This window comes from Triticum aestivum, chromosome 2A (assembly GCF_018294505.1).
Source record: "Triticum aestivum cultivar Chinese Spring chromosome 2A, IWGSC CS RefSeq v2.1, whole genome shotgun sequence".
In the NCBI taxonomy this organism is placed as follows: Eukaryota; Viridiplantae; Streptophyta; class Magnoliopsida; order Poales; family Poaceae; genus Triticum; species Triticum aestivum.
The window spans coordinates 446,678,900-446,697,446 of NC_057797.1; positions in this window are offsets into that span (position 1 = coordinate 446,678,900).

Sequence of the window (18,547 nt, forward strand, 5' to 3'; positions counted from 1 at the left end):
TAGCTGATCCTTTAAAAGTTAAAGGACTAAAACCCTTAGTGGATATATATATATATATATATATATATATATATATAAACTCCAACAATTTTTGGCCTTTTCTAGTCGATCCCCTAAACTTAACGTTGTAAGTTTCAATTTGATCCAGTTCAAAGTAGGTTCAACCGAAAGTAGCATGCATTTAAACATAAACATAGATAGTTTTGCATAACCGAAAATAAAACATAAATTTAAACTAAGCTAAACTACTTTCGGTCGAAGTAGAGGTCGAGGCAATCCTTCCTCGTCATGTACGGTGTGCCGCGAGCCGGATCCGGGCTGGTGCCGTCTTCGGGGTTGTTGGGGAAGGCACTCCTCCACTCATCATCGTCGATCTCCTCGTCCTTGGGGCCCACCTCGACGCCCTCCGCGCCGCCGTCGCCACCGTCTTCGACCTCGTCATCAGAGGAGAGAACGATAACCTCGCCACCCTACACGCCGTCGTCCTCGCCGCCTTCGACCTCGTCATCGGAGGAGAGCGCGATAACCTCGCCGCCCTTCGCGCCGGCAAAGATCGCCCGCTCCACCTCCATAAGCTCTGGGTGCTGCCGGCGGAGCTCTTGCATGTAGGCCTCGTCAGCGGCCTCGGCCTCGAAGCGCTCCCACGCCTCGCGGTCCTCCCACGCCATAGCCGAGCTCACCACCCCTGGCTCGGGCGGAACAAGGTCCACCGGACGTGTGCCGAAGGGGAAATTGAGCCTAGCCGCCACGCGGTGGTAGCGGACCTGCCAGCGGTCGTATTCCATGGCTGTGAGCTCGGCCGTGTGGAAGCTACCGAGCCACCGGCGGGTGTGGGTCTCCCGATCTGTAATCTCGGCGACCCACGTCCCCCACCGCCGCTCCCGGACCCCGATGTAGGACCTCGTCGGCTGCCAGGTGCTACCTCTTGAGCACTGCGTTGGTTTTCCCTTGAAGAGGAAAGCGTGATGTAGTAAAGCAGTGTAAGTATTTCCCTCAGTTTTTGAGAACCAAGGTATCAATCCAGTAGGATACCACGCGCGAGTCACCTCGTACCTACACAAACAAATAAGAACCTCGCAACTAACGTGATCAAGGGGTTGTAAATTCCTTCACGACCACTTGCAAGAGTGAGATCTGATAGAGATGATAATAATAAGATAAATATTTTTGGTATTTTTATGATATAGATTGAAAGTAAAGACTGCAAAATAAAATAGATTGGAAACTTGTATGATGGAAAATAGACCCGGGGGCCATAGGTTTCACTAGTGGCTTCTCTCAAGATAGCAAAAGTATTACGGTGGTTGAACAAATTACTGTCGAGCAATTGATAGAAAAGCGAATAATTATGAGAATATCTAGGCATGATCATGTATATAGGCATCACATCCGTGGCAAGTAGACCGAAACGATTCTGCATCTACTACTATTACTCCACACATCGACCGCTATCCAGCATGCATCTAGAGTATTAAGTTCATAAGAACAGAGTAACGCCTTAAGCAAGATGACATGATGTAGAGGGATAAACTCGTGCAATATGATGTATACCCCATCTTTTTATCCTCGATGGCAACAATACAATACTTGTCGTTTCCCTTTCTGTCACTGGGATCGAGCACCCCAAGATTGAACCCAAAGCTAAGCACTTCTCCCATTGCAAGAAAGATCAATCTAGTAGGCCAAACCAAATTGATAATTCAAAGAGACTTGCAAAGATAAACCAATCATACATAAAATAATTCAGAGAAGATTCAAATATTGTTCATAGATAAACTTGATCATAAACCCACAATTCATCAAATCTCGACAAACACACCGCAAAAAGAAGAGTTACATCGAATAGATCTCGAAGAGAATCGAGGAGAACTTTGTATTGAGATCCAAAGAGAGAGAAGGAGCCATCTAGCTACTAGCTATGGACCTGAAGGTCTGAAGTAAACTACTCACACATCATCGGAGGGGCGATGGAGTTGATCTAGAGGCCCTCCGTGATCAATGCCCCCTCCGGCGAAGCTCCGAAAAAGGCCCCAAGATGGGATCTCGTGGGTACAGACGGTTGCGGTGGTGGAATTAGGTTTTCGTGGTGCTCTTGGATGTTTGTGGGGTACATGGATATATATAGGAGGAAGAAGTAGGTCGGTGGAGCAACGAGGGGCCCACGAGGGTGGAGGGCGCGCCTAGGGGGGTAGGCGCAACCCCTGCCTCGTGGCCTCCTCGTTGATTGCTTGACGTCCACTCCAAGTCCTCTGGATAACGTTTTTTTCCAAAAATCACATTCCCGAAGGTTTCATTCCGTTTGGACTCCGTTTGATATTCCTTTTCTATGAAACACTGAAATAGGAAAAAAATAGCAATTTGGGCTGGGCCTCCGGTTAATAGGTTAGTCCCAAAAATAATACAAAAGTGTAAAATAAAGCCCGTTATCATCCAAAACAGATGATATAATAGCATGGAACAATAAAAAATTATAGATGCGTTGGAGACGTATCAAGCATCCCCAAGCTTAATTCCTTCTCGTCCTCGAGTAGGTAAATGATAAAAACAGAATTTTTGATGTGGAATGCTTCCTATCATATTTCTCAATGTAATCTTCTTTATTGTGGCACGAATGTTCAAATTCGAAAGATTCAAGACAAAAGTTTAATTTTGACATAAAAATAATAATACTTCAAGCATACTAACTAAGAAATCATGTCTTCTCAAAATAACATGGCCAAAGAAAGTTCATCCCTACAAAATCATATAGTTTGGTCATGCTCCATTTTCGTCACACAAGAATGCTCTAATCATGCATAACCCCGATGACAAGCCAAGCAATTGTTTCATACTTTAATAATCTCAAACTTTTTTCAACTTTCACACAATACATGAGCGTGAGCCATGGATATAGCACTATGGGTGGAATAGAATATAATTGAGGGGGTTATGTGGAGAAGACAAAAAAGGAGAAAGTCTCACATCAACGCGGCTAATCAATGGTCTAGGGAGATGCCCATCGATCGATGTCAATGCAAGGAATAGGGATTGCCATGCAACGGATGCACTAGCGCTATAAATGTATGAAAGCTCAACAAAAGAAACTACCTGGGTGTGCATCCAACTTGCTTTGAGGAAGATATAAGGAGGTAGGTATGGTGGCTGTTTTGAGGAAGATATAAGGAGGTTTATGTGTGATAGAGCGTATCGTATCACGGGGTTTGGATGCATCGGCGAAGTTTGCACCAACTCTCAAGGTGAGAAAGGGAAATGCACGGTACCGAAGAGGCTAGCAATGATGGAAAGGTGAGAGTGCGCATAATCCATGGACTCAACATTAGTCATAAAGAACTCACATAATTATTGCAAAAATCTACAAGTCATCAAAAATCAAGTATTACGCGCATGCTCCTAGGGGGATAGATTGGTAGGAAAAGACCATCGCTCGTCCCCGGCCGCCACTCATAAGGAAGACAATCAAATAACACGTCATGTTTCAAATTTGTTACACAACGTTTACCATACGTGCATGCTACGGGACTTGAAAACTTCAACACAAGTATTCCTCAAATTCACAACTACTCAACTAGAACAACTTTGATATCACTATCTCCATATCTCAAAACAATATCAAGTATCAAACTTCTCTTAGTATTCAATGCACTTATATGATAGTTTTTATTATGCCTAAAAGCAAATTGCCATGTTGTTCTAAAGGACACTCAAAATAATATAAGTGAAGAATGAGATATCAATTATTTCTATAAAATAAAACCACCACCGTACTCTAAAATATATAAGCGAAGTACTAGAGCAAAAAACTATATAGCTCAAAAGATATAAGTTAAGCACATAGAGTATTCTAATAAATTCCAGTTCATGTGTGTCTCTCTCAAAAGGTGTGTGCAGCAAGGATGATTGTGGTAAACTAAAAAGCAAATACTCAAATCATACAAGATGCTCCAAGCAAAACACATATCATGTGGCGAATAAAAATATAGCTCCAAGTAAAGTTACCGATAGACGAAGACGAAAGAGGGGATGCCTTCCGGGGCATCCCCAAGCTTAGGCTTTTTGGCGTCCTTGTATTTTACCTTGGGGTGCCATGGGCATCCCCAAGCTTAGGCTCTTGCCACTCCTTGTTCCATAATCCATCAAATCTTTACCCAAAACCTGAAAACTTCACAACACAAAACTTAAAAGAAAATCTTCGTGAACTCCGTTAGTAAAAGAAAACAAACCACCACTTCAAGGTACTGTAATGAACTCATTCTTTATTTATATTGGTGTTAAACCTAGTGTATTCCAACTTCTCTATGGTTTATAAACTCTTTTACTAGCCATAGATTCATCAAAATAAGCGAACAACACACGAAAAACAGAATCTGTCAAAAACATAACAGTCTGTAGTAATCTGTAGGTTTCGAATAATTCTGGAACCCGAAAAATTCTAAAATAAATTTCTGAACGTGAGGAATTTATCTATTAATCATATAAAAAATAATTAAGTAAATAGCACTCTCCAGTAAAAAATGGCATCAATTCTCGTGAGCGCTATAATTTCTGTTTTTTACAGCAAGATCAAAAAGACTTTCCCCAAGTCTTCCCAACGGTTCTACTTGGCACAAACACTAATTAAACACAAAAATACACAACCAAAACATAGGCTAGATAAATTATTTATTACTAAACAGGAATTAAAAGCAAAGAACAAAAATAAAATTGGGTTGCTTCCCAACAAGCGCTATCGTTTAACGCCCCTAGCTAGGCATACAAGCGAGGATAAATCCAGGTATTGCCATCTTTGGTAGGCAATCCATAAGTGGCTCTCATAATAGATTCATAAGGTAATTTAATTTTCTTTCTAGGTAAGTGTTCCATGCCTTTCCTTAACGGAAATTGGAATCTAATATTCCCTTCCTTCATATCAATAATTGCACCAATCGTTCTAAGGAAAGGTCTACCAAGAATAATAGGACATGAAGGATTGCAATCTATATCAAGAACAATGAAATATACGGGCACATAATTCCTATTTGCAACAATAAGAACATCATTAATCTTTGCCATAGGTTTCTCAATGGTGGAATCCGCAAGGTGCAAGCTTAGAGAACAATCATCAAATTCACGGAAACCTAGCAAATCACACAAAGTTTTTGGAATCGTGGAAACACTAGCACCCCAATCACACAAAGCATAGCATTCATGATCTTTAATTTTTATTTTTATAATCGGTTCGCACTCATCATAAAGTTTTCTAGGGATAGAAACTTCCAACTCAAGTTTTTCTTCATAAGATTGCATAAAAGCATCAACGATATGTTTAGTAAAAGCTTTATTTTGACTATAAGCATGAGGAGAATTTAGCACAGATTGCAACAAGGGAATACAATCTATCAAAGAGCAATTATCATAATTAAATTCCTTGAAATCCAAGATAGTGTGTTCATTTCTATTTAAAGTTTTGACCTCTCCAATCCCACTTTTATCAACTTTTGCATCAAGATCTAAAAACTCCGATTTTTTGGGATGCCTTCTAACTAAAGCTGACTCATCTCCAGTCCCATCATTATCAAGATTCATATTGCAAAACAAAGATTTAATAAGGGACACATCAATCACTTTTAGATCTTCAACCTTATTATCATGAAAACTAGAAGAACACGCTTTTACAAAACAATCTCTTTTAGCACGCATCCTAGCGGTTCTTCCTTTGCACTCATCAATGGGAATTCTCATGGCTTTGAGAGACTCATTGATATCATGCTTAGGTGGAATAGATCTAAGTTTCAAAGAGTCAACATCAAGAGAAATTCTATCCACGTTCGTAGCCAACTCATCAATCTTAAGCAATTTTTCTTCAATCAAAGCATTGAAACTCTTTTGCGAACTAATAAATTCTTTAATACTAGATTCAAAATCAGAGGGCATCTTATTATAATTTCCATAAGAATTGTTGTAGGAATTACCATAATTATTAGAGGAATTACTAGGAAACGGCCTAGAATTAAAATTACCTCTATACGCGTTATTACCAAAATTGTTCCTACCAACAAAATTCACATCCATAGATTCATTATTATTCTCAATCAAAGTAGACAAAGGCATATCATTATGATCAATAGGAGCACTCTTATTAGCAAACAATTTCACAAGTTCATCCATCTTTCCACTCAAAACATTAATCTCTTCAATTGCATGCACCTTTTTACTAGTAGATTTTTCGGTGTGCCATTGAGAATAATTAACCATAATATTATCTAGGAGTTTGGTAGCTTTTCCTAAAGTGATTTCCATAAAAGTGCCTCCCGCGGCCGAATCTAAAAGATGTGTGGAAGCAAAATTCAATCCGTCATAAATTTTTTGTATAATCATCCATAAATTCAAACCATGTGAAGGGCAATTACGTATCATTGATTTCATCCTCTACCAAGCTTGTGCAACATGTTCATGATCAAGTTGCTTAAGATTCATAATATTGTTTCTAAGAGAGATGATCTTAGTGGGAGGAAAATACTTAGAGATAAAAGAATCTTTGCACTTATTCCATGAATCAATACTATTTTTAGGCAAAGACGAAAACCAAGCTTTAGCATGATCTCCAACTGAAAACGGAAATAGCTTAAGTTTAACAATATCGTTGTCCACATCTTTCTTCTTTTGCATATCACATAAATAAACAATGTTGTTTAGATGGGTAGCGGCATCTTCACTAGGAAGGCCAGAAAACGGATCTTTCATGACAAGATTCAGCAAAGCAGTATTAATTTCACAAGATTTAGCATCGGTAAGAGGAGCAATCGGAGTGCTAATAAAATCATTATTGTTGGTATTGGCAAATTCACACATTTTAGTATTATCTTGAGCCATCGTGACAAGCAAGCAATCCAACACACAAGCAAACAAGAAGCAAGCGAAAAAGAGGCGAAAGGAAAAAGAGGACGAAAGGAAAAGAGGGCGAATAAAACGGCAAGGGTGAAGTGGGGGAGAGGAAAACGAGAGGCAAATGGCAACTAATGTAATGCGAAGGATAAGAGTTGTCATGGGTACTTGGTATGTCTTGACTTGGCGTAGATCTCCCGGCAACGGCGTCAGAAATCCTTCTTACTACCTCTTAAGCACTGCGTTGGTTTTCCCTTGAAGAGGAAAGGGTGATGCAGTAAAGCAGCACAAGTATTTCCCTTAGTTTTTGAGAACCAAGGTATCAATCCAGTACGAGACCACGCATGAGTCACCTTGTACCTACACAAACAAATAAGAACCTCACAACCAACATGATAAAGGGGTTGTCAATCCCTTCACGGCCACTTGCAAGAGTGAGATCTGATAGAGATGATAATAATAAGATAAATATTTTTGGTATTTTTATGATCTAGATTGAAAGTAAAGATTGCAAAATAAAATAGATTGGAAACTTGTATGATGGAAAATAGACCCAGGGGCCATAGGTTTCACTAGTGACTTCTCCCAAGATAGCATAAGTATTACGGTGGGTGAACAAATTACTGTCGAGCAATTGATAGAAAAGCGAATAATTATGAGAATATCTAGGCATGATCATGTATATAGGCATCACGTCCGTGGCAAGTAGACCGAAACGATTTTGCATCTACTACTATTACTCCACACATCGACCGCTATCCAGTATGCATCTAGAGTATTAAGTTCATAAGAACAGAGTAACGCCTTAAGCAAGATGACATGATGTAGAGGGATAAACTCATGCAATATGATGTAAACCCCATCTTTTTATCCTCGATGGGAACAATACAATATGTGTCGTTTCCCTTTCTGTCACTGGGATCGAGCACTGCAAGATTTAACCCAAAGCTAAGCATTTCTCCCATTGCAAGAAAGATCAATCTAGTAGGCCAATCCAAACTAATAATTCAAAGAGACTTGCAAAGATAAACCAATCATACATAAAAGAATTCAGAGAAGATTCAAATATTGTTCATAGATAAACTTGATCATAAACCCACAATTCATCGGATCTCGACAAACACACCACAAAAAGAAGAGTTACATCGAATAGATCTCCAAGAGAATCGAGGAGAACTTTGTATTCAGATCCAAAGATAGAGAACAAGCCATCTAGCTACTAGCTATGTACCCGAAGGTCTGAAGTAAACTACTCACACATCATCGGAGGGGCCATGGAGTTGATGTAGAGGCCCTTCATGATCAATGCCCCCTCTGGCGGAGCTCCGGAAAAGGCCCCAAGATGGGATCTCTTGGGTACAGAAGGTTGCGGCAGTGGAATGAGGTTTGTGGTGCTCCTGGATGTTTGCGGGGTTCATGGATATATATAGGAGGAAGAAGTAGGTCAGTGGAGCAATGAGGGGCCCATGAGGGCCTCGTGGCCTGCTCGTTCATTGCTTGACGTCCACTCCAAGTCCTCTGGATCATGTTTGTTCCAAAAATCACGTTCCCGAAGGTTTCATTCCGTTTGGACTCCGTTTGATATTCCTTTTCTATGAAACACTCACTACAAAAAAAGACACATCGTGACATTTTGGGCTGAATGAAATTTTTTCTGTCATACTTATGACAATATGACAATAATTGTGACAAAATATGGTATCATCATAGATGTGGTGGGGTCATACTTCTATGACAAAAAATCATGACAAAAAATGGGCTTTTCGTCCTGGGTGGGCCGGAGACGCAGCTGCATGACATTCTTTGGGCCATCTATGACGGAAAAAAACCATGGTAGAAGCGAGGGTGAGGAAAATATCAGGGTGTTCCCGGTTACGGTGGGTGGTCGGGGCCGAGCGATGCGCGTTTCTCTCGTACACGCACACGCGTGGGTGCGAGGCGTTGGGCTCTAACTGAACCCGAGCGAGGCATTGGGCTCTAATTGAACTCGAGCGATTGCACAGCAGGCTACGCGTTACTGAACCCGAGCGATCGATCGATGGCTGTTAACTAATCTCGATCGAGCGATTCCTTCGCTACTGCTGCTAACTGAAGCCGATCGATGCTACCTCTGGATGAACAGTGAGCATTGCTGGGGGTTTTGGATGAATAGTTCCTGGTGGGGTTGGATGAACATGACCCCGTGGTGTTGCCTCTGGATGTCTGGATGACCAGGACCCCGTGGAGGGATGGATGACCAGGACCTCGTGGAGGGCTGGATGAACAGGACCACCCCATGGAGGGCAGGATGAACAATGGATGGTGGAGGGCTGGATGAACAGTAGCCCGTGGAGGGATGGTTGAACAGGAGCCCGTGGAGAGGGATGGTTGAACAATAGCCGGTGGAGTAGCGCGCGATGGAGGCTGGATGAACAGGAGCCCGTGGATGAACAGTCGCAGGTGGAAGCTGGAGGAGGTCGACGATGGATGAACAGTAGCCCATGGAGGCTGGAGGGGGTCGACGGTGGAGATGAATAGTATCCCGTGGAGTCCCGTTTTGCGGTGCGCCACACCCCTCCAGATGAACAGGACCCCCGTTTCGACCGTATCGCTCCAACACAAGTATGTTTCCTCCGTTTTGTAGTACGCCACACCCCTCCCGATCAACATGACCCCTGTTTTGACCGTAGGAGGTCCGTTTCCTCCGTTTTGCGGTACGCCAGACCCCTCTCGATGAACAAGATCCCGTTTCGAACGTGGCCGGTCAAACACAAGGCCGTTTCCTCCGTTCTTGAGGTGGGTCGATCTTGTGTATCGCGAGCTTTGCTATTATAGTTGGTTTGGTTTGCGGTACCACCTCAAGAACACGCCAGATCCCGTTTCGAACGTGGCCGGTCAAACACAAGGCCGTTTCCTCCGTTTTGGGATGATGAAGATGGCCACCGGAGAGGGATTCCCCCCTCCGGCAGGGTGCCGGAACGGGTCTAGATTGGTTTTCGGTGGCTACGGAGGCTTGTGGCGGCGGAACTCCCGATCTATTCTGCTCCCCTATGTTTTTAGGGTATATGATATATATAGGCGAAAGAAGTCGGTCAGGGGAGCCATGAGGGGCCCACGAGGGTGGGGGCGCGCCCAGGGGGCAGGCGTGTTCTTGAGGTGGTACGATCTTGATGTATCGCGAGCTTTGCTATTATAGTTGGATCTTATGATGTTTCTCCCCCTCTACTCTCTTGTAATGGATTGAGTTTTCCCTTTGAAGTTATCTTATCGGATTGAGTCTTTAAGGATTTGAGAACACTTGATGTATGTCTTGCATGTGCTTATCTATGGTGACAATGGGATATCACGTGATCCACTTGACGTATGTTTTGGTGTTCAACTTGCGAGTTCCGTGACCTCGTGAACTTATGCATAGGGGTTGGCACACGTTTTTGTCTTGACTCTCTGGTAGAAACTTTGGGGCACTCTTTGTAGTTCTTTGTGTTGGTTGAATAGATGAATCTGAGATTGTGTGATGCATATCAAATAATCATACCCATGACATTGGAGTATCTAGGTGACATTAGGGTTTTGGTTGATTTGTGCCTTAAGGTGTTATTCTAGTACGAATTCTATGATAGATTGAACGGAAAGAATAGCTTCGTGTTATTTTACTATGGACTCTTGAATAGATCGATCAGAAAGGATAACTTTGAGGTGGTTTCGTACCCTACCATAATCTCTCCGTTTGTTCTCCGCTATTAATAACTTTGGAGTGACTCTTTGTTGCATGTTGAGGGATAGTTATATGATACAATTATGTTATTATTGTTGAGAGAACTTGTACTAGTGAAAGTATGAACCCTAGGCCTTGTTTCAACGCATTGCAATACCGTTTGTGCTCACTTTTATCATTAGTTACCTTGCTGTTTTTATATTTTCAGATTACAAAATCTATATCTACTATCCATATTGCACTTGTATCACCATATCTTCGCCGAACTAGTGCACCTATACAATTTACCATTGTATTGGGTGTGTTGGGGACACAAGACACTCTTTGTTATTTGCTTGCAGGGTTGCTTGAAAGAGACCATCTTCATCCTACGCCTCCCATGGACTGATAAACCTTAGGTCATCCACTTGAGGGAAATTTGCTACTGTCCTACAAACCTCTACACTTGGAGGCCCAACAACGTCTACAAGAAGAAGGTTGTGTAGTAGACATAAGCGGCCGAGGGGACCCAACCCTCCACCGCCGGTACCCCTCCTCCTTTCCGCTTTCCCCTCCGCCGCTGCCGGTGGTCGGCGCCGGGCTAAGACCGCGTGTGCGACGGTGGTGGCGGGGGCATCGCCCTATCACTCCTGGATCGGGATGCGCGGAATTCCAGATCTCGAGGATGTGGCCCCGATCGATGGCGGCGATGATGGAGGCATCACCCTCCCACTCTGGGTTCAGTATGCACGGGATTCCAGATCTCGAGGATGAGGCCCCGATTGTTGGATTAAATGACCACGAGTAGCCTCATCACCCCCCCATGGTATTTCAAGACATCAGGGCCGGCAGCGCCCCTCAAGCATCAAAGACAAAGGACCACCTTCTTGGGGCCGGCTGGTCCAAGTGGCCGGCTGCCAGAAGATGGCGGAGCCCAGAAGGCGGCAACGGGATAGACCGGCTCCTAGCAGGCGGCCCCTCACTCCCTCAAAGTTAGCACCTCATTACAACGACGAGACGGGGCGTGGCTATAGTGCAGCCTGCCACCCCCGAATCCAGCGCTGAACGTGGCCACTATGCAGCGTACCGAGCGGACATCCCTCGCCCGGCGCAACGTTGTTGCCAAACCACCCGTGACATCATCATGGCAGAGATGGCCATGCTCCCACGACGGTCTGTCGGTACGGCCCTCGGACGGCGGGCCCTACCTGTCCAAGAGATGCCGAAAGGTGGCGAGCCGTGACCAGACGGCGCGAGGGAGGCCGACTCCTAGCAGGCGGCCTTCCCCTCCCTTGGAGTTAGTGCGCCCTTAACCAGATAAGATGGGATGTGGCAATAGTGAGCGCCCGCTAGGCGGCGGGACTGTAGCCATGCTTCCCCGACAAATCACACGTCATCAGCGGCATGGCTACAGTGCTAAGCAGCCGACAAGACCCGCGAGCGGCAGGCGTGGCCTGTCGGCCAAGTACAAGGCAGCTGGCGGGACCCACCAGGCGGTGGGCCCTAGCAGCCGGCGGAGAAGCCGGCAACCAGAGACACTGACGGTCGGGTCCCACTCCCGGCCATATTACCATTGTACCCCTAGGGGGTAGGCCTATATAAACCCCCCAGGGCACCCATGCAAAGGGTTCAGAACCTTAGTAGATACACACACGCATATAGAGTGGGGAAGAAAGGCTAGCCTTGCTCATCTTCCTCCTCTAGCAAACAGCTCAAGGAGCAACCTTGTAGTCACCTTATTGAGATAGTGATCATGCGGAGACCCCGCGGAGCAGGACTAGGGTGTTATCTCCTAGGAGAGCCCTGAACCTGGGTAAGATTCACCGGCTTAGGAGTTCTCGCTCACTCCCGCCTCTAGAGCCCGGCAATGTACTCTCGGCCCTCTCCATGATAAGCCACCCCTTGGCATATGTCACACCACAACCCTGACATTTGGCGCCCACCGTGTGGCCAGGTGCACCATTGATACGTCTCCAACGTATCTATAATTTTTTATTGTTCCATGCTATTATATTGTCTGTTTTGGATGTTAATGGGCTTATTTATACACTTATATATTATTTTTGGGACTAACCTACTAACCCAAGGCCCATTGCAAATTGCTGTTTTTTGCCTATTTTAGTGTTTCGCAGAAAAGGAATATCAAATGGAATCCAAATGGAATGAAACCTTCGGGAGAGTTATTTTTGGAACAAACATGATCCAAGGGACTTGGAGTAGACGTCAAGAAAGAAACGAGGTGGCCACGAGGCAGGAGGGCGCGCCTGCTCCCCTGGGCACGCCCCACCCTCATGGGCCCCTCGCAGCTCCACCGACCTACTTCTTCCTCGTATATATATCCATATACCCCGAAAACATCTAGGAGCACCACAAAACCCTATTTATACCGCCGCAACCTTCTGTACCAAAGAGATCCCATCTTGGGGCCTTTTCCGGAGCTTCACCGGAGGGGCAATCGATCATGGAGGGCTTCTACATCAACACCATAGCCTCTTCGATGATGTGTGAGTAGTTTACCACAGACCTTCGGATCCATAGTTATTAGCTAGATGGCTTCTTCTCTCTCTTTGGATATCAATAAAATGTTTCCTCGATCTTCTTGGAGATCTATTTGATGTAACTCTTTTTGCGGTGTGTTTGTCGAGAGCCGATGAATTGTGGGTTTATGATCAAGTTTATCTATGAACAATATTTGATTCTTCTCTGAAATCTATTATGTATGATTGGTTATCTTTGCAAGTCTCTTTGAACTATCAGTTTGGTTTGGCCTACTAGATTGATCTTTCTTGCAATGGGAGAAGTGCTTAGCTTTGGGTTCAATCTTGCGGTGTCTTTTCCCATTGACAGCAGGGGCAGCAAGGCACGTATTGTATTGTTGCCATTGAGGATAAAAAGATGGGGTTTATATCATATTGCTTGAGTTTATCCCTCTACATCATGTCATCTTGCCTAATGTGTTACTCTGTTCTTATGAACTTAATACTCTAGATGCATGCTGGATAGCGGTCGATGTGTGGAGTAATAGTAGTAGATGCAGAATCGTTTCGGTCTACTTGTCGCGGACGTGATGCCTATATACATGATCATGCATAGATATTCTCATAATTATGCACTTTTCTATCAATTGCTTGACAGTAATTTGTTCACCCACTGTAATACTTATGCTATCTTGAGAGAAGCCACTAGTGAAACCTATGGCCCCCGGGTCTATCTTTTATCATATAAGTTTCTAATCTATTTTATTTTGCAATCTTGACTTTCAATCTATATCATAAAAATACCAAAAATATTTCTATTATTATTATCTCTATCAAATCTCACTCTCGTAAGTGACTGTGAAGGGATTGACAACCCTTTTATCGCGTTGGTTGCGAGGGTCTTGTTTGTTTGTGTAGGTACGAGGGACTTGCGTGTAGTCTCCTACTGGATTGATACCTTGGTTCTCAAAAACCGAGGGAAATACGTACGCTACTTTGCTGCATCACCCTTTCCTCTTCAAGGGAAACCAACACAGTGCTCAAGAGGTAGCAAGAAGGATTTCTGGCGCCGTTGCCGGGGAGATCTACGCACAAGTCAAGACATACCAAGTACCCATCACAAACTCTTATCCCTCGCATTACATTATTTGCCATTTGCCTCTCGTTTTACTCTCCCCCACTTCACCATTGCCGTTTTATTCGCCCTCTTTTTCCGCTCGCCTCTTATTCGTTCGCCTCTTTTTTGTTGCCTCTTGCTTGCTTATGTGTTGGATTGTTTGTCACGATGGCTCAAGATAATACTAAATTGTGTGATTTTTCCAATACCAACAATAATCCTTTTATTAGCACCCCGATTGCTCCTCTTACTGATGCTGAATCTTGTGAAATTAATACTGCTTTGCTGAATCTTGTCACAGAAGATCCGTTTTTTGGCCTTCCTAGTGAAGATGCCGCTACCCATCTAAACAACTTTGTGTGATTTGTGTGATATGCAAAAGAAGAAAGATGTGGATAATGATATAGTTAAATTGAGGCTATTTCTTTTTTCACTTAGAGATTGTGCTAAAACTTGGTTTTCGTCTTTTCCTAAAAATAGTATTGATTCTTGGAACAAGTGCAAAGTTGTTTTTATCTCTAAGTATTTTCCTCCCGCGAAGATCATCTCTCTTAGAAACGATATTATGAACTTTAAGCAACTAGATCATGAGCATGTTGCACAATCTTGGGAGAGGATGAAATTAATGATTCATAATTGCCCTACATATAATTTGAATTTATGGATGATCATACAAAAATTTTATGCTGGACTGAATTTTGCTTCTAGAAATCTTTTAGATTCGGCCGCGGGAGGAACTTTTATGGAAATCACTTTAGGAGAAGCTACCAAACTCCTAGATAATATTATGGTTAATTATTCTCAATGGCACACCGAAAGATTTACTAGTAAAAAGGTTCATGCTATAGAAGAAATTAATGTTTTGAGTGGAAAGATGGATGAACTTATGAAATTGTTTGCTAATAAGAGTGTTTCTTCAGATCCTAATGATATGCCTTTGTCTACTTTGATTGAGAATAATAATGAATCTATGAATTTGAATTTTGTTTTTTTATAGAAAGACTGTAAGGGAACCCCTACAGTATAATTGGTGCAACAAACCCACATTGCAAGTACCATGCCTTGAACCTCGGTGGGTGGGAAGGCATCACCCCCTCAGCACCAGTAGGCTATGCCTTAGTCGGTGATGTGAATTTTGTTGGTAGGAACAACTTTGGTAACAATGCGTATAGAGGAAACTTTAATCCTAGGCCGTATCCTAGTAATTCCTCTAATAATTATGGTAATTCCTACAACAATTCTTATGGAAATTATAATAAGATGCCCTCTGATTTTGAATCTAGTATTAAATAATTTATTAGTTCACAAAAGAGTTTCAATGCTTTGATTGAAGAAAAATGTCTAAGATTGATGAGTTGGCTAGGAACGTGGATAGAATTTCTATTGATGTTGATTCTTTGAAACTTAGATCTATTGCACCTAAGCATGATATCAATGAGCCTCTCAAAGCCATGAGAATTTCCATTGATGAGTGCAAGGAAAGAACCGCTAGGATGCGTGCTAAAAAAGATTACTTCATAAAAGCATGTTCTTCTAGTTTTGATGATAATAAGGATGAAGATCTAAAAGTGATTGATGTGTCTCCTATTAAATATTTGTTTTGCAATATGAATCTTGATAATGATGGGACTGGAGGTGAGTCAACTTTAGTTAAAAGGCGTCCCAATGATTCAGAGTTTTTAGATCTTGATGCAAAAATTGGTAAAAGTGGGATTGGAGAGGTCAAAACTTTACATAGCAATGAAGCCACTATTTTGGATTTCAAGGAATTTAATTATGATAATTTCTCTTTGATAGATTATATTTCCTTGTTGCAATCCATGCTAAATTCTCTGCATTCTTATAGTCAAAATAAAGATTTTACCAAACATATCATTGATGCTTTAATGCAATCTTATGAAGAAAAGATTGAATTAGAAGTTTCTATCCCTAGAAAACTTCATGATGAGTGGTAACATACTATTAAAATTAAAATTAAAGATCATGAATGCTATGCTTTATCTGATTTGGGTGCTAGCGTTTCCACGATTCCAAAAACTTTGTGTGATGTGTTAGGTTTCCATGAATTTGATGATTGTTCTTTAAATTTGCATCTTGCGGATTCCACTATTAAGAAAACTATGGAAATGATTAATGATGTTCTTATTGTTGTGAATAGGAATTATGTGCCTGTAGATTTCATTGTTCTTGATATTGATTGCAATCTTACATGTCCCATTATACTTGGTAGACCTCTCCTTAGAACGATTGGTGCAATTATTGATATGAAACAAAGGAATATTAGATTCCAATTTCCGTTAAGGAAAGGCATGGAAAACTTTCCTAGAAATAAAAATTAAATTACCTTATGAATCTATTATGAGAGCCACTTATGGATTGCATACCAAAGATGATAATACCTAGATCTATTCTTGTTTTTATGCCTAGCTAGGGCATTAAACGATAGAGCTTGTTGGGAGGCAACTCAATTTTATTTTTGTTTCTTGCTTTTTGGTTCTGTTTAGTAATAAATAATTCATCTAGCCTATGTTTAGATGTGGTTTTATTCTTTTAATTAGTGTTTGTGCCCAGTAGAACCTTTGGGAAGACTTGGAGGAAGTTTTAGCGAGCTTGATGTAAAAAATAGAAACTTCAGCGCTCACGAGATTTGCTGCCATTTTTTTACTGGAGAGTGCGATTAGGTTGATTATTTTTTAAGATGATTAATAGACAAATTCCTCACATCCACCAATTTATTTCAGAATTTTTGGGGTTACAGAAGTATTCGAAACCTACAGATTAGTACAGATTGTTCTGTTTTTGGCAGATTCTGTTTTTCGTGTGTTGTTTGCTTATTTTGATGCATCTATGGCTAGTATCGGTGGGTATGAACCATAGAGAGGTTGGAATATAGTATGTTTAACACCAATATAAATAAATAATGTGTTCATTACATTACCTTAAGTGGTGGTTTGTTTTCTTATACTAACAGAGCTCATGAGATTTTCTGTTGAGTTTTGTGTTGTGAAGTTTTCAAGTTTTGGGTAAAGATTTGATGGATTTTGGAATAAGGAGTGGCAAGAGCCTAAGCTTGGGGATTCCCAAGGCACCCCAAGGTAAAATTCAAGGACTACCAAAAGCCTAAGCTTGGGATGCCCCGGAAGGCATCCCCTCTTTCGTCTTCTTCCATCGGTAAGTTTACTTGATGCTATATTTTTATTCACCATATGACATGTGTTTTGCTTGGAGTGTCTTGTATGATTTTAGTCTTTGCTTTTTAGTTTACCACAATCATCCTTGCTGTACACACCTTTTGGGAGAGACACACATGAATTTGAATTTATTAGAATACTCTATGTGCTTCACTTATATCTTTTGAGCTAGATAATTTTGCTCTAGTGCTTCACTTATATCTTTTAGAGCACGATGGTGGTTTTATTTTATAGAAATTATTGATCTATCATGCTTCACTTATATTATTTTGAGAATCTTTTAGAACAGCATGGTAATTTGCTTTGTCTATAAAATTAGTCCTAATATGATAGGCATCCAAGATGAGTATAATAAAAACTTTCATAAAAGTGCATTGAATACTATGAGAAGTTTGATACTTGATGATTGTTTTGAGATATGAAGATGGTGATATTAGAGTCATGCTAGTTGAGTAGTTGTGAATTTGAGAAATATTTGTTCTAAATTTTGGGATTCTCGTAGCATGCACGTATGGTGAACCGTTATGTGATGAAGTCGGAGCATGATTTATTTATGGATTGTCATCCTTATGAGTGGCGGTCGGGGACGAGCGATGGTCTTTTCCTACCAATCTATCCCCCTAGGAGCATGCACATAGTACTTTGTTTCGATAACTAATATTTTTTTTGCAATAAGTATATGAGTTCTTTATGACTAATGTTGAGTCCATGGATTATACACACTCTCACCCTTCCACCATTGCTAGCCTCTCTAGTACCGCACAACTTTCGCCGGTACCATAAACTCATCATATAACTTCCTCAAAACAGCCACCATACCTACCTATTATGGCATTTCCATAGCCATTCCGAGATATATTGCCATGCAACTTACCACCGTTCTGTTTGTTATGACACGTTACATCATTGTCATATTGCTTTGCATGATCATGTAGTTGACATCGTATTTGTGGCAAAGCCACCGTTCATAATTCTTTCATACATGTCACTCATGAGTCATGCACATCCCGGTACACCGCCGGAGGCATTCATATAGAGTCATATTTTGTTCTAAGTATCAAGTTGTAATTCTTGAGTTGTAAGTAAATAAAAGTGTGATGATTATCATTATTAGAGCATTGTCCAAGTGAGGAAAGGATGATGGGGACTATGATTCCCCCACAAGTCGGGATGAGACTCCGGACGAAAAACAATTAAAAAAAGAAAAAAGAGGCCATAAAAAAGAGAA